Source organism: Phaenicophaeus curvirostris, chromosome 3, assembly GCF_032191515.1.
Source record: "Phaenicophaeus curvirostris isolate KB17595 chromosome 3, BPBGC_Pcur_1.0, whole genome shotgun sequence".
Taxonomy (NCBI): domain Eukaryota; kingdom Metazoa; phylum Chordata; class Aves; order Cuculiformes; family Cuculidae; genus Phaenicophaeus; species Phaenicophaeus curvirostris.
In genome coordinates this window covers 6,249,488-6,263,960 of record NC_091394.1, presented here as the reverse complement: position 1 = coordinate 6,263,960, position 14,473 = coordinate 6,249,488, and the positions used below count along the sequence as shown (strand labels likewise).

At 41.0% G+C, this 14,473-nt stretch overlaps 1 protein-coding gene and 1 long non-coding RNA gene across 5 annotated transcripts in view; one reads left to right on the top strand and one right to left on the bottom strand.

The window, feature by feature from the left end:
• The window catches only part of LOC138718769 (uncharacterized), a 520,404-nt gene that overhangs the window by 207,848 nt on the left and 298,083 nt on the right, over nt 1–14,473 (top strand). The gene's annotated exons all lie outside the window — the stretch shown is intronic.
• Nucleotides 1–14,473, bottom strand: part of CARMIL1 (capping protein regulator and myosin 1 linker 1) — a 194,417-nt gene that overhangs the window by 174,395 nt on the left and 5,549 nt on the right. The gene's annotated exons all lie outside the window — the stretch shown is intronic.

The following is a 14,473-nucleotide window of genomic DNA, read 5'->3' as shown; positions in this document are numbered from 1 at the left end:
CAGAGGAGTGTGCTCAAGCTGAAACAAATGGGCACTGCAAATTCTGCAGATGCACTCACTGTCTCGGGGAAAACACATTTAGCAACTGAACATCATCTTGATGCATGAGGCAGCATGCTGGGCTTGGAAGATTTGATTTTATTTCCTCTTGTTTCAGTTACTCTACTGACCTTAGAAATATAACATAATAATCTTTGAAATGTATATATCTATGTGTAACATAATAGGCAATATACAACAAACTGGCTCTTTAAGTCACAGACCTAACAGCATCAGTACGTGCAACATTTATGCACCGGCATACATTCATGGGAGGGGTGATTATTAAAAACACTTAAAAGCTCAACATTCATTTTACACATGAACTGCGCCTACAGGAGAGGAAAAACATCAATATCTCCATTACAGATGCTTGAAAGCAACCTTACCACACAGCGAGAGGTGCAGTGATAACTGCAAACAGCTAGGAATTTTTACCTCCATGTAATGCTAAAATCAGCTCAGGACAGATTTTCCACTACAGAGGAATTAAAAAAAAAAAAAAAATTAGAAAAGGAGTATTTTTCTTACAGTAGCAGCTTAACACTACTGCCAGAGGCTACTGTAACCCAGATACTAAATTTCCTCATGTCAATGCATCCACAATGCCCCAAGCATTAACCTGATGCCCAGTCCAACTGGCCTGGCTCCACCACACACTGACAGATCCACTAATCCTCAGGCTGTGCACGAAACTCTGAACAGCGCAATCCAATCCACTCCTCTCCCTGCAAGTGTGAGGTCCAAAAGCCACCTGGGAGTGCTCTATACTTAGACCAGGAGAGATCACAGCTAAGAAACCAAAATCATGTTTTGGTGACCTCTGAAACATTCAGTTCAACATAACTGAACAGATGGGTTATTCAAAAGGCCTAAAAATGTAACAGATCAGTGTTTAATGGATTTCCACCACCAAAGTTTAAACCACGTACCAAGACAAATTCTACCAGACCACATATTCAGTTTGTTCTTTGACAACACCATCAGACTAGCCAATGGTCAATTATGAAAACCTCTCTGCTCCCCAGGGGAGGGTCATCCAATCTCCACGAACGTAAAGTTCACTACCTGACTTATTCAGTGTCCTTCAAGACACTAGGTGGTAAGAAACGACTTGGACGGCTTCCCAAAGGTCATCTGGAGCCTATATGTTTAAGGATTTTCTCAGCATATTTTATTATATTAAATCTTAATTCAGCAAACTGCACCTCAAGGCTAATGCAGAACTTGAAACAGTTTTGGGGGAAGAGAGAAGCAAGGTCTATGCACTGTAGGAAGTCTCTTGTGTATTTTAAAACAATTCTGCAATATTTGCTGCATTTACCACAAGGGTATTCCTACTGAAACAAAACCTACGCAACCTGCAATACAACTTTTCTTTCAAAGGTAACTGCAATTGCATAAATAAATAAATGCAAATAACACCTTTTACCATAAGATCTCAAACTACTTTACTGAGAACTAAAGCCCAGTGAGATTGATGCAGCACTCATAGTGCCTTTGCCTGGTCTATGGAAAACACACTTCAAGAGAACACAAAAAAAAACCACAAGAAAAACTAAGGCAGCTTGCTTAATTCATGCCAGGCTTCTGACTGAGAGTCTCATGCCTCTGCCAGCTCTTCCTCTTTACGTTCCAGGAGAAGCTGCTATCACCACTTGAGAAACAGTGACAGAGGGAGGTAGAGAAAGTTATTCCTCTTCTTTTTGACAGTTCTGTCAGGCTGTATAGCCCCTTTTGCACAAGCTGAGGGTTTTTTAGCAGTATCATCACTAAATTTTAAAAATTAACAGATGAAGATGACATCAAAAAACATTTCCGGGGCTGGCCCCTAACAGAATGTGTACAGTGAAACAGCTGGTGAGAGCGAGCAGCTCCTTGGATAACAACTCCCCGATTCTCATTCTTCGGTGCACTGAAAGAAGAAGTACAGTGAGCGAACATCTTCCTCCCATCAAGTTCTGAAATCGAGCAGCGCCATGCACATGCATGCACCTGGCAGGACAGAGGTCTAGCATTACACAAGAAACTGTACAAGCAGATACCTTCTCCTTCAGAACAGCTCAACCTCTTCCAGCTCCCTGAATCAGAGAATCATAGAATCACCAGGTTGGAAAAGACCCACCGGATCATCGAGTCCAACCATTCCTATCAAACACTAAACCATGTCCCTCAGCACCTCGTCCACCTGTGCCTTAAACACCTCCAGGGAAGGTGAATCAACCACCTCCCTGGGCAGCCTCTGCCACTGCCCAATGACCCTTTTCGTGAAAAATTTTTTCCTAATGTTCAGCCTAAACCTCCCCTGGTGGAGCTTGAGGCCATTCCCTCTTGTCCTGTCCCCTGTCACTGGGGAGAAGAGCCCAGCTCCCTCCTCTCCACAACCTCCTTTCAGGTAGTTGTAGAGAGCAATGAGGTCTCCCCTCAGCCTCCTCTTCTCCAGGCTAAACACCCCCAGCTCTCTCAGCCGTTCCTCATAAGGCCTGTTCTCCAGCCCCTTCACCAGCTTCGTTGTTCCCCTCTGGACTCGCCTCCAGAGATGGCAACTCCACCCCTTCCCTGGGCAGCCTGCTCCAATGCTCACTGCTCTCTCAGTAAAGACGTCTTTCCTAAGACCCAATCTAAACCTCCACTGGCACTATTTGAGGCCTTTTCCTCTCATCCTATCACTTGTTACACGGGAGAAGAGACCAACATTGACTCACCTCACTGCAACATCATTTCAGGTAGTTGTAGAGAGCAATTAGGTCTCCCCCCAGCTCCTTCAACCATTTCTCTTAAGACCCGTGCTTCAGACCATTCACCAGCTTCACTGCCGTTCTCTGGACTCACTCCAGCAACAAAAAGTCCTTCTTGTACTGAGGAGCCCAAAACTGAACACAGTATTTGAGGAGCGGTCTCACCAGTGCCAAGTAAAGTGGGATGATCACTTCTCTACTCCTGCTGGCCACACCATTTCTGATAGGATGTTGTCGGCCTTATGGGGCACCTGAGCCCACTGCTGGCTCATGTTCAGCCAGTAAAGAGTTGTCTTTATGGTGAAAGTAAACAGACCCTTCAAAAAAACCCAAACCATAAGGAACATTCCAAAATCAACAGTGGAAAATAAAAAACGGCAGGGGGGGGAGGGCAACAGAAAAAAAAAAATGAAAAAAAGAAATGGAAGAATAATCTATTTTGGGCGGACTTAACCACTCAAGATGAACAAAGACCTACTAAAATTGCATTAAGGCAATATTATGACAAATTAGTACCACAAAAAACATGCAGGATTTTAATTTCACACAATTTCACGCACATATAAGCAACAGCGGATCCATCTAATAGTGTTACACAAAATACTTCGAAAGGATAGCATTCCACTGGAAGTATCATATGAAGCCAACTCATAGAATCATAGAATAACCAGGTTGGAAGAGACCCACCGGATCATCGAGTCCAACCATCTTCAGGTCTGTATTTTTTGCTAAATGTTCTCAAAACATTTAACAGGGAAAAAGCCCTATTTAATAAATGCTTATTGTAAGCCTTAAGTTTAACAAATCTTCACCAGCTGACAAAAAATTACAGTTTAACAATGAGAGGGCAAAAAAAAGCAATGTGTGTTTAAGATCAGCATTAATCCTGCAGCTGCCTAAAATCTTTCCAATTAAAATACACAGCTTCTAAGAGTTAAGACCTGCATATCTTACCAGTTTTAGTAGTATTCAGGGCAGGTAAAAACAACAGGAACAGTTTACAATAAAACATACCTTCCTGCTCTATTAGGCCACTCCTGAAGGCTTTTCTCAGCATTTGGCTAAAGATTGAACATGCACTCTTCCCCAGTTCACTTGTTTTTCTGAGCTTTAGTTGATATACTTACACAGATGTCTAAGAAGAGTCAGCACTTAGCTTCTCCCGCAGTTTGCCCTATACGCTGCAGCTAAGCAGGTAAATGGTACAAAAGTGGCTATGAAATCCTCTGTGAGGAAAATAGTACAGATTATATAAGATACAGATAAATTCATCTACAGACAAGTCTCTTGTGAGATGTCTTCCCAAAGCAAAAATTATAAAAATTGGTCAACACAACATTGTGTTCACAGACTAAACAATTTTTAAACTATTTTACAATATTTTAGACTGCTCTGGCACTACCCCCATCAGCCAATTGCATTTAAATTGACATATCACGCCACAATTATTTACCTGTTATATTATTTTAGTTTCACTTTTTTCAACTCAACAGCCTACCAGTACCTAGAGGGATGGAGAGAGCAATGCTAGAGATAAGCTGTGTCCATCCTACTACCTTGCTTCCCCCCGGGCAACCATAATTTGTGCAGTACTTGCTTGAGATGTTAGCAATATTTTTTTCTTCATTCAAAAAAACACGCCTTGTCAAAGGTGGAAAGACACTAAAGCCTAGTTATACCAACAGCCCCATAGTGTTCAGCATGAACCAAACTGCCTCCATGATGCAAATAACAGATCTAACACAGATTTTGATGAAATCAGAGAAAACAAGGAAGCAGAGAATTTGGCTAGCAGGATCAGCTACAATCACGTACAGAGCAAAGAAGAAAAGTAGGAAAGCCATTAATATTTTTTAGCCTAGAAACATTATGTTCTGTCCATCATGCCCATATTTGAAGGCATACTAAGGTCCTTGGGGATATTTTTATTATCTCTGTAAGGAAAGGAAACAGAAGTGGAGAAATACACTGCTGGGGAAACAGGCGTATTAATGTAAGAGAAACAGTAAACTAAAAAGCAAAAACAATTTCTAGCAGTAATTACACATAGGAAAGTTTCCAAGGATTTGCTGAAGCACAGAAGTTGGCAGAAGAGCAAAGACGCAGAGGGAAAGGTAGAAAAGGGAGCATAAGATACCCATAGTGTATGCAACAAGTGTACTGATACGCTTCACAGAAAATGCAGGCATTCCAGCACCTTGAGATGAGAGACCAGAAAGCCCAAAGACTTTTCTGACACTTGCAAGGTGCGAATGTGAACAGCGATGCAGTCAAGAAAATTGCTCGTTATATTTAAAATACATTTTCCATGTTACACTTCTTAAAGTAATAATAATAATAATACAAACTACTGCAGAAACTATTACTCATCAATGCATCAGTACCTAACAAAGCTAGTATTTCTGCAAATATTTACTGGCAACTTTGTAAATCCCAAAAGCGAAGATCTTCAGTTAAAGCTGGCTGCAGTAAAAATCCAAATATCTGTATCGACCTGCTTTCACCACCCCACAGCTAAATCTTCTCAAGCTCTGCACTGGAGTACAAGCTCACATGCACAGCTGTGAGGTGGCATCATTCTTAAGCATCAGGCTCAAGTGTTTCTTAAGAGATGAGCCTCTGAAAGGCTTCCTCTCTATCAATAGTTTCGTGTGAATAGTTTCACTCTTTCTAAATGACCTCGAATCCAGCGAGAATGAAGTCTTTTCATTCAAAGCTCGACCCTGAACAAACACACCAGTTCCCTCTCCCCTGATTCACATCAGGGTCAACAGTCATTCACTTCCCCTAATCAGATCTGAGTAGAAACTGCTCTGCATCAGCCACGCCACCTCCTTGTTTCCCTCCCTCCAAGCCCCAAGAATAAGTAAGGACCTACAACTTAGTTCAAATCTTCAAAATTTCATTAAGCTCTACAATGCAGCGGTTTGACAAAGTTTTAGGTACAACAGGCAGATGCTGCTCAATCAAGGAACTGAGGATGTGTTCAGAGAAAGAAAGAGACAAAACCTGAAGTGCTTGCTCCACAAAGACAAGCCTTTGGCAAGTTTCTTTCAATTACTCAAGAGAGTAAAATGGAAATGTTTTGCTCTCAGTGACCTCAGCCTCCTAAATTCTGGTTATCAGATTGCTTCCAAACACCCCAATCACACCATCGCCTCCCAGGCGGCACGCTGCAAACCTCCACTTCAACTGCAGAAAGGTGAAGCAGTTAAATGCAGTTGTCAATCTATCTAAAAAGCACAGAAACAAACCCCACCTGAAAAAGCAAAATACGGGACAGAAACCCTATGGGGAAAACAGCTTCTCTCCTTCCGCTTTCCATGCCCACATCCACCCTTTCTGAAGTCCATCCCACGGTCACTCAGGAATAACCTGCACAACATTCAGCACCCACAAGCCTCATTTTTTTTAATACAGGTTGCCTTGTAAAGAAGATGCAGAGACATAACCTGTTCAAGTAAGAGACGTTCCTTGCTTGCTCATGGTTTCTATCCTGCAAGCACCTTTGCATTGGCCACTCAGGACACATGGAACCGTTCAACTTGTATTTGTTCAGAGGGGTGAGGGTTGTCAGGATTCACTTGCAAGGCCCTTTGAAGAGCAACAGCAATATAACAATCAGCAAGGACCATTTGGCTGAGGGAAGGAGCCTTCCCCTTTGCTAAATCCCATCTACTCATCCCTTTCCCAGTCCCTGCGGGGACAGACAAGCACCTCTCCCACGCTCACCACCAGTGATGCGATTTCTCTAAACTTTGTACCAACCAGCACGAGCTTATGGTTTTAATGTTGCAAACCAAAACCACCCACAGCTGGTTGGACCTTATTCTGCAACTCCAAGACCCTAAGACAGGGTAGCTCTTCCCTCACCCAGCAGGTCACTTAATTTGGTAAGGTCTGTTTCAGCAGCGTTAGGTTATCAGACTCCTGTTCTTATTCCATTATTAATTTTCATTATAATAGTTTGTCATCTTAAATGTTCAAATTGGGGAAGCTCTCGTTAACAAAAAGCTATCACTCGTGAGTTGCCACAGACTGCATGTTCCAGAAAGAGGGAGAGACGAAACAGGAACAAGGGCAGAAATCAGCCTGGGGACTCTGGTACTAGTACGAAACACAATCAAGCAGCAGTTATATTTAAAGAATAATTTAACATCCTGGGCCTGTAATTACTTTACATAGAATTAAATTACCACCACCACAAGAAAAAAAAACTTAAGCAGAATTGTAAGCGATCCGAAGTATTTTAATAATCAGACAAACCACCGACGTTCACCAATTTTTCCACCACAACAGTGGTTGAAGAGAGGGGCTGTCAGCAACAAAAAGTATTTTTCACAGCACGCTGTGTTAACTTTTACAATTATCAGTCCTCATGGCCTTTCTTTCTCAAGCTTACTGCATCCTCCACACTACTGACAGTAAAGGAAACTACAGTCCCTGCATGAGAAATCTTTTTGTAGAGTAATAATCCTCAGGCAGACAAAACAAGCCATGAGAGAAAAAAATAAAAAAAGGGGGGAGGCAGGGAAGAGAAAAGCTGAAAACGATCAAGGTTTTCACATTTATGCTGGTATTCCAAACAACACATTCTGTTCCCATCCAAGCCTTCTTTTTCTTGTAAAAAAAAAAAAAAAATTAAAAAAAAACATCAGTGGAGAAGAGGGACTGAGATAAGAAGTTGATCCCAATGCTCATTTTTTATTTCCAGCTCTTGAGAAATTATATCTATTATTCTGCCTTCTACCAGCTTGTATGCAGAGATTTCACAGCAAATCCTTTCTTAGGAAGCCTTCATTTCACTAATAATGGTGGCAGGGAGTCAGGTCCTCTAGAAACAAAGTACATTAGCAAACCACTTTGGCACGTTATACATTCAGCAAAAAAAAAAAAATTAGAGCACGATAGGTTTCAAAAAATATTTGGTTTTTAATTGGGATTATGAAAGACTGACAGAAGGAAAGATCCCAAGAACTATTCAGAGCCATAGTGGATTCCTGCCTCCCACCACTCCATTTTCACTGACAGCTGTTAGAGCTGTGAACAGAAAACCAGAAGCCGCTAAGAGCGAGATAATGTTTAAATTTCCTCCTTCCAGAACATATATGGGTGCAGGTGGGTGTGAACATGCAAAGTACATAAGACAGAACAAAGACAGGTACTTTCAGGGCACTGAAAGATGAGTTACCTTTTCTTACCTTGCCCTACATGTACAGTTGCCCAAAGCTAAAGAAAGGGAGAGCAAGCACGCTGCTCTTTTGATGTAATGGTAGCACTATCCTTCCAAAGCAAGCAAAGAATACACTGTACTCTCAACATGCAAGAAATCTGCTGTGTTTCAACCAAGTGTCAAAGTAAACATACAACAATGGACAGAGCTGCACTCGGACATAAAAGTCGAAAATCCACATTTTGCCTGGGTAGCCAGAGAAAAAGGACTGTTTCAGTTTGGTCAAAGGCCAATTTAATAAAGGGAGTAGATAAGATCTTTCCCTTAATGCAAACAAACTAGAGGGGAAGCCGGCCTCGGTTTATTCATGTTATTATTATTCTAAAAAGTGTGTCAACACCAATTTAAACACAAAACAGGGTTCTGTCTGCAATGGATGCTTTGGGTTCAGGAAAGAGTAGAAATAAGGAAAGGGAAGAGGAAAATTCTAAGAGGAAAATTCTAAGAGGAAAATTCTAAGAGGAAAATTCTAAGAGGAAAATTCTAAGAGGAAAATTCTAAGAGGAAAATTCTAAGAGGAAAATTCTAAGAGGAAAATTCTAAGAGGAAAATTCTAAGAGGAAAATTCTAAGAGGAAAAGCAATTCCCAACCCCACCAACTCAAATAAAAAGGAAGCATTCCTCTCAGCTTGGTTAATGCCCCTGATGGCCAGTTTCCCCTCCTAGAAGAGGAAACATTTCAACAAATAGGATTTCAACATTTGCATGCACCATCACAGCATCAGAATGGTAAATCTCTAAATCCTCCCACTGGTTAAAAAGTAACATTATAGATTAGAATAGGACATAAACAAAGATTTCAGTAAAACCTGCACATAAACGAGTATTTTTTTTAAACAGTTCCTATTTTGGGATGATATACAACTGCATGACTGGATTAATAAATTCTCTTTCCAGCAGTAGTCTTACATTTCCGCCTTCTGTAACGATCTTACTTGCAATAGTTCAACTGTTTTCTAGGAGGCACCTTGTAAATGTATTAAAATACATTTTCACATACAAGTATTTTTGATTACTCTACCTCACTTCACTTAGATTTCTTGACATGAGGGATGTACCGACACCTACTGCCTTTCATCTTCATAAACACACGCTTAAGATATATGTCATAACACTCGGTGTTCTGGGCAAAGAGGAGGAAACACCACTACTTTTAAAAGAAATGTCCCTATTTAACACCACTATCACACACCAGCTGTCATGATATAATGTGCGAGATTGCACACATTTTATGTAAAATTAACTTTGGACAACCCTATGAGCTTCATGCTCTCAGTGATTTAACGTAAGCGTGTATTTTTAAAGGCAAGACATTTGCACCTAGATAGATAGAGAAACCCATCTCTATTGGAATAGAGCATCACGAATGGATCGTGACAAAAGATGAGCAATGGAAAACAAGTGCCAAGGCTTTCAATCCCAAAATAGTTTTGGCAGTGCAAAATAGTACTGCCTCTACCCAAAGACTGCTATCCTTATAGCTGAACAGGCACAGCAGCTCACATACACTTTCCTCAACAGCCTTGGCTGTTCAAGGTCAGGTTGTTCAAGCAGTTATTCAGAAGCCACAAGAACAGTGCACAAGACAGTGACAATTACTACTACTAATTTAATTCGAGCCTTTATAAGTGAGTCTTTAGAAGCAGGACATGAAATCTAAGACTGTGCGCACGGAACAAATATAAACCTATTTGACAGGAGCCAACTAAATATTGCATTTTAAAAGCCCGTGGAAACATACGTCGCGAAGGAAGTGACGATGACATACAAATTACTCACAGTGAATCCACATTGGGCATACAGCATATTCTAAGGAGAGCCACCTGCCAAAGCAACTGTCCCAGTTCCAGAAGTAGCACTGTGGTATTTTAACAAAAACAAAGCCAATGACCTAGGGGAACAGCGTTCGCAGAAATTCTTTGAAGTGTTCATGGCCACTAAACCACATCACACTATTCTAGGATCATAAGGTTAGGAAAACAAGCAAAAAAAAAATAGCCATCAACAAAGCAAAAAAAATCTGAGACTAGCTATAAAGAGAGCATAGTGATTTGCAGCAAGTATGGAATGCCACTGTGTCCTTTAGGCTGGACATTAGGAAAAAATTCTTCACAGGGAGGGTCATTGGGCACTGGCAGAGGCTGCCCAGGGAGGTGATTGAGTCACCTTCCCTGGAGGTGTTTAAGGGATGGGTGGACGAGGTGCTGAGGGACATGGTTTAGTGTCTGATAGGAATGGTTGGACTCGATGATCCGGTGGGTTTCTTCCAACCTGGTGATTCTATGATTCTATGATTCCTCACCTTTAATGTTTAAATAATATTATTTTGGAAAGGAACACTAATCTCAAAGGCAACTAGACTATAAGCACTCTCTTTTATCAATAGTAAAGAAACAAAAAGCACGAGGAGTCTTGAGTTCTGCTCCAACACTCCTGAAACATCAGTATTTCATAACAAGCTAGTCAGATGCATTTAACAAATTGCCTTTATCTTACAGCTTCAACTTCTCAGTGATTGCTACCAATGACCAGAAGAAACTGCAATGGGAAATATTCAGAAAAACACAATACAGATACTTTGGTCTATTTTTGGAGGCAGAAAGCAGCACCACAAATACTGAAATTAAGAATCCCAGTACAATGAAATGTCTCTTATGGATACAACATCCTGCCTGATCCCTTACAGTGCAAAAAGGTGGGGCTCGAAGAAGAGGGAGTAGGTGTAGAGTTTCTCTTCTCTTCCCAACTACTCGGGCAACACAGACAAACAGAAACCCAACACTATTATCATGACAACTGAAACCTCCACATATCTATCAGCTTAAGCTGAAACTAGAGAGAAGGTCAGAAGTTGTCAATGTGAGGAGGAACACAGCAGCTACTTCAGCACGATGCCTGAAGCCTTATCCTCGTAAGAAATTAGGTTTAAACAAAACGACCCCACAAAACCAAAGCAACCATCAACCCAATTACAAAACGGTGCCATTCTTATCTATTTTAAACCAGTGAGACTACTGTTCTGAGAACCATATTGAAGCCAAACACAGCAGGTCTACTCCTGCAGCAGTACTCCGGCTCAGAGCCACATGGAGCCAGCTAGGGCACCTTGCCCCACGGCTGCTTCCCTCACCCTCCCTAATGGCAGCTTTACTGTACTAGAATATAAAGAAGAAGAGGTAGGGTTTGGCTCTAATTACTAAAGGACTGATCTTCTGCCCACTCAGGCTGGTTATTGGCTTTTCAGAACTGGACATCAGTTTGCTGCCTGAAACCTGGGACCAGCAGACCAGGAGCAGTTGAGCACTTCACCATGTTTACTCGTTTGTATTATGACTAAGGACACTGGAACAGGCTGCCCAGGGAGGGGGTTGAGTCACCTTCCCTGGAAGGGTTTAAGGGATGGGGGGACGAGGTGCTGAGGGACATGGTTTAGTGTTTGATAGGAATGGTTGGACTCGATGATCTGGTGGGTCTCTTCCAACCTGGTGATTCTATGATTCTATGATATTTGAAAAACTAAGCTACTGCAAATTGAGATTACTGAGGCAGCAAGCTCATTGTGCACACTGAAAAAAATACCAGTCTTGCATCAAAACCCAGTCATAATTTCCAAACTCTGGCACCCAGAGCTGAGATTCTAAAGCACTGTGTGGCAAGCACGGACTTTACCAACCAATTTCACCACTTCAACATTGGGATTTTATTTCAAGCAACACAAAGTTTTTTGCAGTTTTTACTTTAGTTCCAGCCTCCAATTTCAATCTGAATTATCAGAGGAATTTCCTAGAGCAGAGTCATTTAAGTGGGTGCTTATATCTATATTCTAGTACTCTGCACCTTGAATACAGCGCGAACAACAGGGCCAGAGGTCAAGCGTCTCTATAGTCATCTGCAAAATGCAGTCATTTTTAGACAATATCCCTTTCTCAAAGTGGTACTTATCTTGCTGGATATTCCCAGGAAGGAAGGATGAGAGATCACTAAATTGGCAGAGGTTTGGGTGCCAAGGCTCAGTGCCAATCTGTGCAATCAACACCCTGAGCATATCCCACCACAGCTCTGGGGTTAACTGGACTGCAACTGGCATTTTCAACTCATTAATGGCTGGACCCTAATTTACTTGCAAACACTCAACTACTAATAAAATTCAAACCAAAAATCTCAAACTAATTCATTGCCGCACATGCACTCAAGAGGCCACATTCAGAAGATTAACATTTCAAACTCTCAGGAGTCGAGGAGCGCTGGCATGAAGGTTGCCCATGGAATCACATTTGAGCCCTCTGGTGCATGCACTTAAGGATACAGTCTTTAATTACTGAATTGCTCATACTGAACACTTCATTCAGTTTGATATGCTCAAACAAGGTGTAACAATTCAGTATTCAGTTCTACCTGCCCTGGTCTGTTAAGTCCCAGCCTGGAGTACAAAAATTCTTGATTGTGTTGGCAGCTTTCCTATAGTGTTTAGCATTAAGCGCCTGCATATTTCTGAAGCATGGTTATTTATTTATTTTCAGCATCATTCTTTTGACAAGAGGAGGATATATGTCCTCTACTTCACAAGTAACAGGGAGACTGTGTGGACACAGGAAGGCCAGAAGTACTCCAATAATTTGAGGCACTCAGCTTAAGGTGTCACTGGTGACTTTTTTTTTTTTCAGAGTACACCTTATTTCAGAGAACTTTGCATGCTCATAAGGAACCATAGATTTAACTGGCCTCTACCACAGCAGACAACACTGTGCACTTCTGCAAAATAAAAACCACAAAAAACCCCAAAAACATGTAAAGTAAGGATATACGCACACAGTTAGAGAACCACTATAAAAAAATCATCATTAGTAATTTGTACAGCTTCACACAGGGCAGCGGTACTGAAGAAAACACAAAATCCAACCCCAGCAGTCAATACTCAATTTCTCTAGCCATGAAAACATTCTACACTTTCGCATCAAAGAACAAATGATTCTACCCGACAACATCCATCAGCAATTCACCCCCTTGAAAGATTCAAGCTGCGCACTGAACACAACACGCATGCACACAAGAAGTGCTCACTAACTTGTGGACACCTTAAAGAGCCTCCCCCCCTTTCAGTACCTTTTCAGCCATAAAAGGTTAAAGCCCCCACACCTGAGAACATAATAGATTAAAGAGAGAAAAACATCCAAGTCATCATATTTAGGCATTTTACTACTGAGTAGTACATCCCTTGGACTTCACTAACAATTCAAAGCTTGATATTTTTTGGTCCCATCAGATCGGAACAGTATTTAAGTATTTCCACAATACACTTCAATATTGATAACAGCAACAATTCTATGTAAGTCAAAAAAGTCAATCAAGTGTTACTGCTTCAGTGAAACTGTCAGCCTTCCCTATAAACACGCCTTTTAAATAAACAGAGACAATCAACCAACATTCACATACTCAACCTATTTCTAGAACAAAAATAGAAACAAACTCAGGAGCTACATATCACATGGGCAGATATTATGCAGAAAATATTTCAAATTCCTTAAATAGCTGCTCTTTTCTGAAAAGTAGACCATTATCAACCGTCTCACTGCGCAGGGATAAGCAACATGTACTTGATGAAAGCAATTCAGGACTGAGTTGCAGTTTCTAAAGACAAAACAGAGTATCCAACAACTGTAAAACCAGTTTTGGCAAGGAAACTTTCAATTATGCAACAGCATTTTTATTGACACAAATACCATATCTCAAATATCTTGCAAAACATTATAGCAGCACTGTAGTTATTTGTGTTTGTCACTAATTCTCCTGATGAAGAGGTATCAAGAGAATGAAGTAAAAGTTCCTTCTCTTTCTGCCTAATGAAGTATGCAAGATACCAGCCCATTACCACAGCTTGCTTCTTATCAAGAGAGGCCAGCAAAACAATTCTTGAGAAAACAGGAAAGCATATTTAAGTGAGATTAATTTGACACTTTCCTCCATTAGTTTCAGGAATTACAATGGAAGATCCCACATATTCAGCATTTCTTTTAGAATGCAGATGTATGACTTAATCGAGCATACCAAAAAATTCAAATAGTCATTTGAGCTCAAAAATGACATGTTTTACTCATCCACTTCAAGCATAACAGTCTGAACAGCTTCAGAAGATTCTCAAAAGGGAAGTAATTCTACCTGCTCCACTTTGCATTTCTTGTCCGCTCAAAACTCCAATGTATGTAAAAGGGAAACCCAACCAGGAAAGGCTGCAAACTGTTTTAAAACAGGTTCTAATGATAGCTTCCTTTAGCATGAGTCCACAACACAATACCCTAAATTCTTTAGAATAACTCAGTGATAAACACTTATGTACACGTGCATGCCTGTATATCAGCCTGCTGTGCAGGCTAGCAAGAGAGTGGGAAAATAAGTGATACATGTTTCTCATGGCACACAAAGTTCAAAGAATCCTACCAGAGAAGAAGTAATGCCTTCTGAAAAG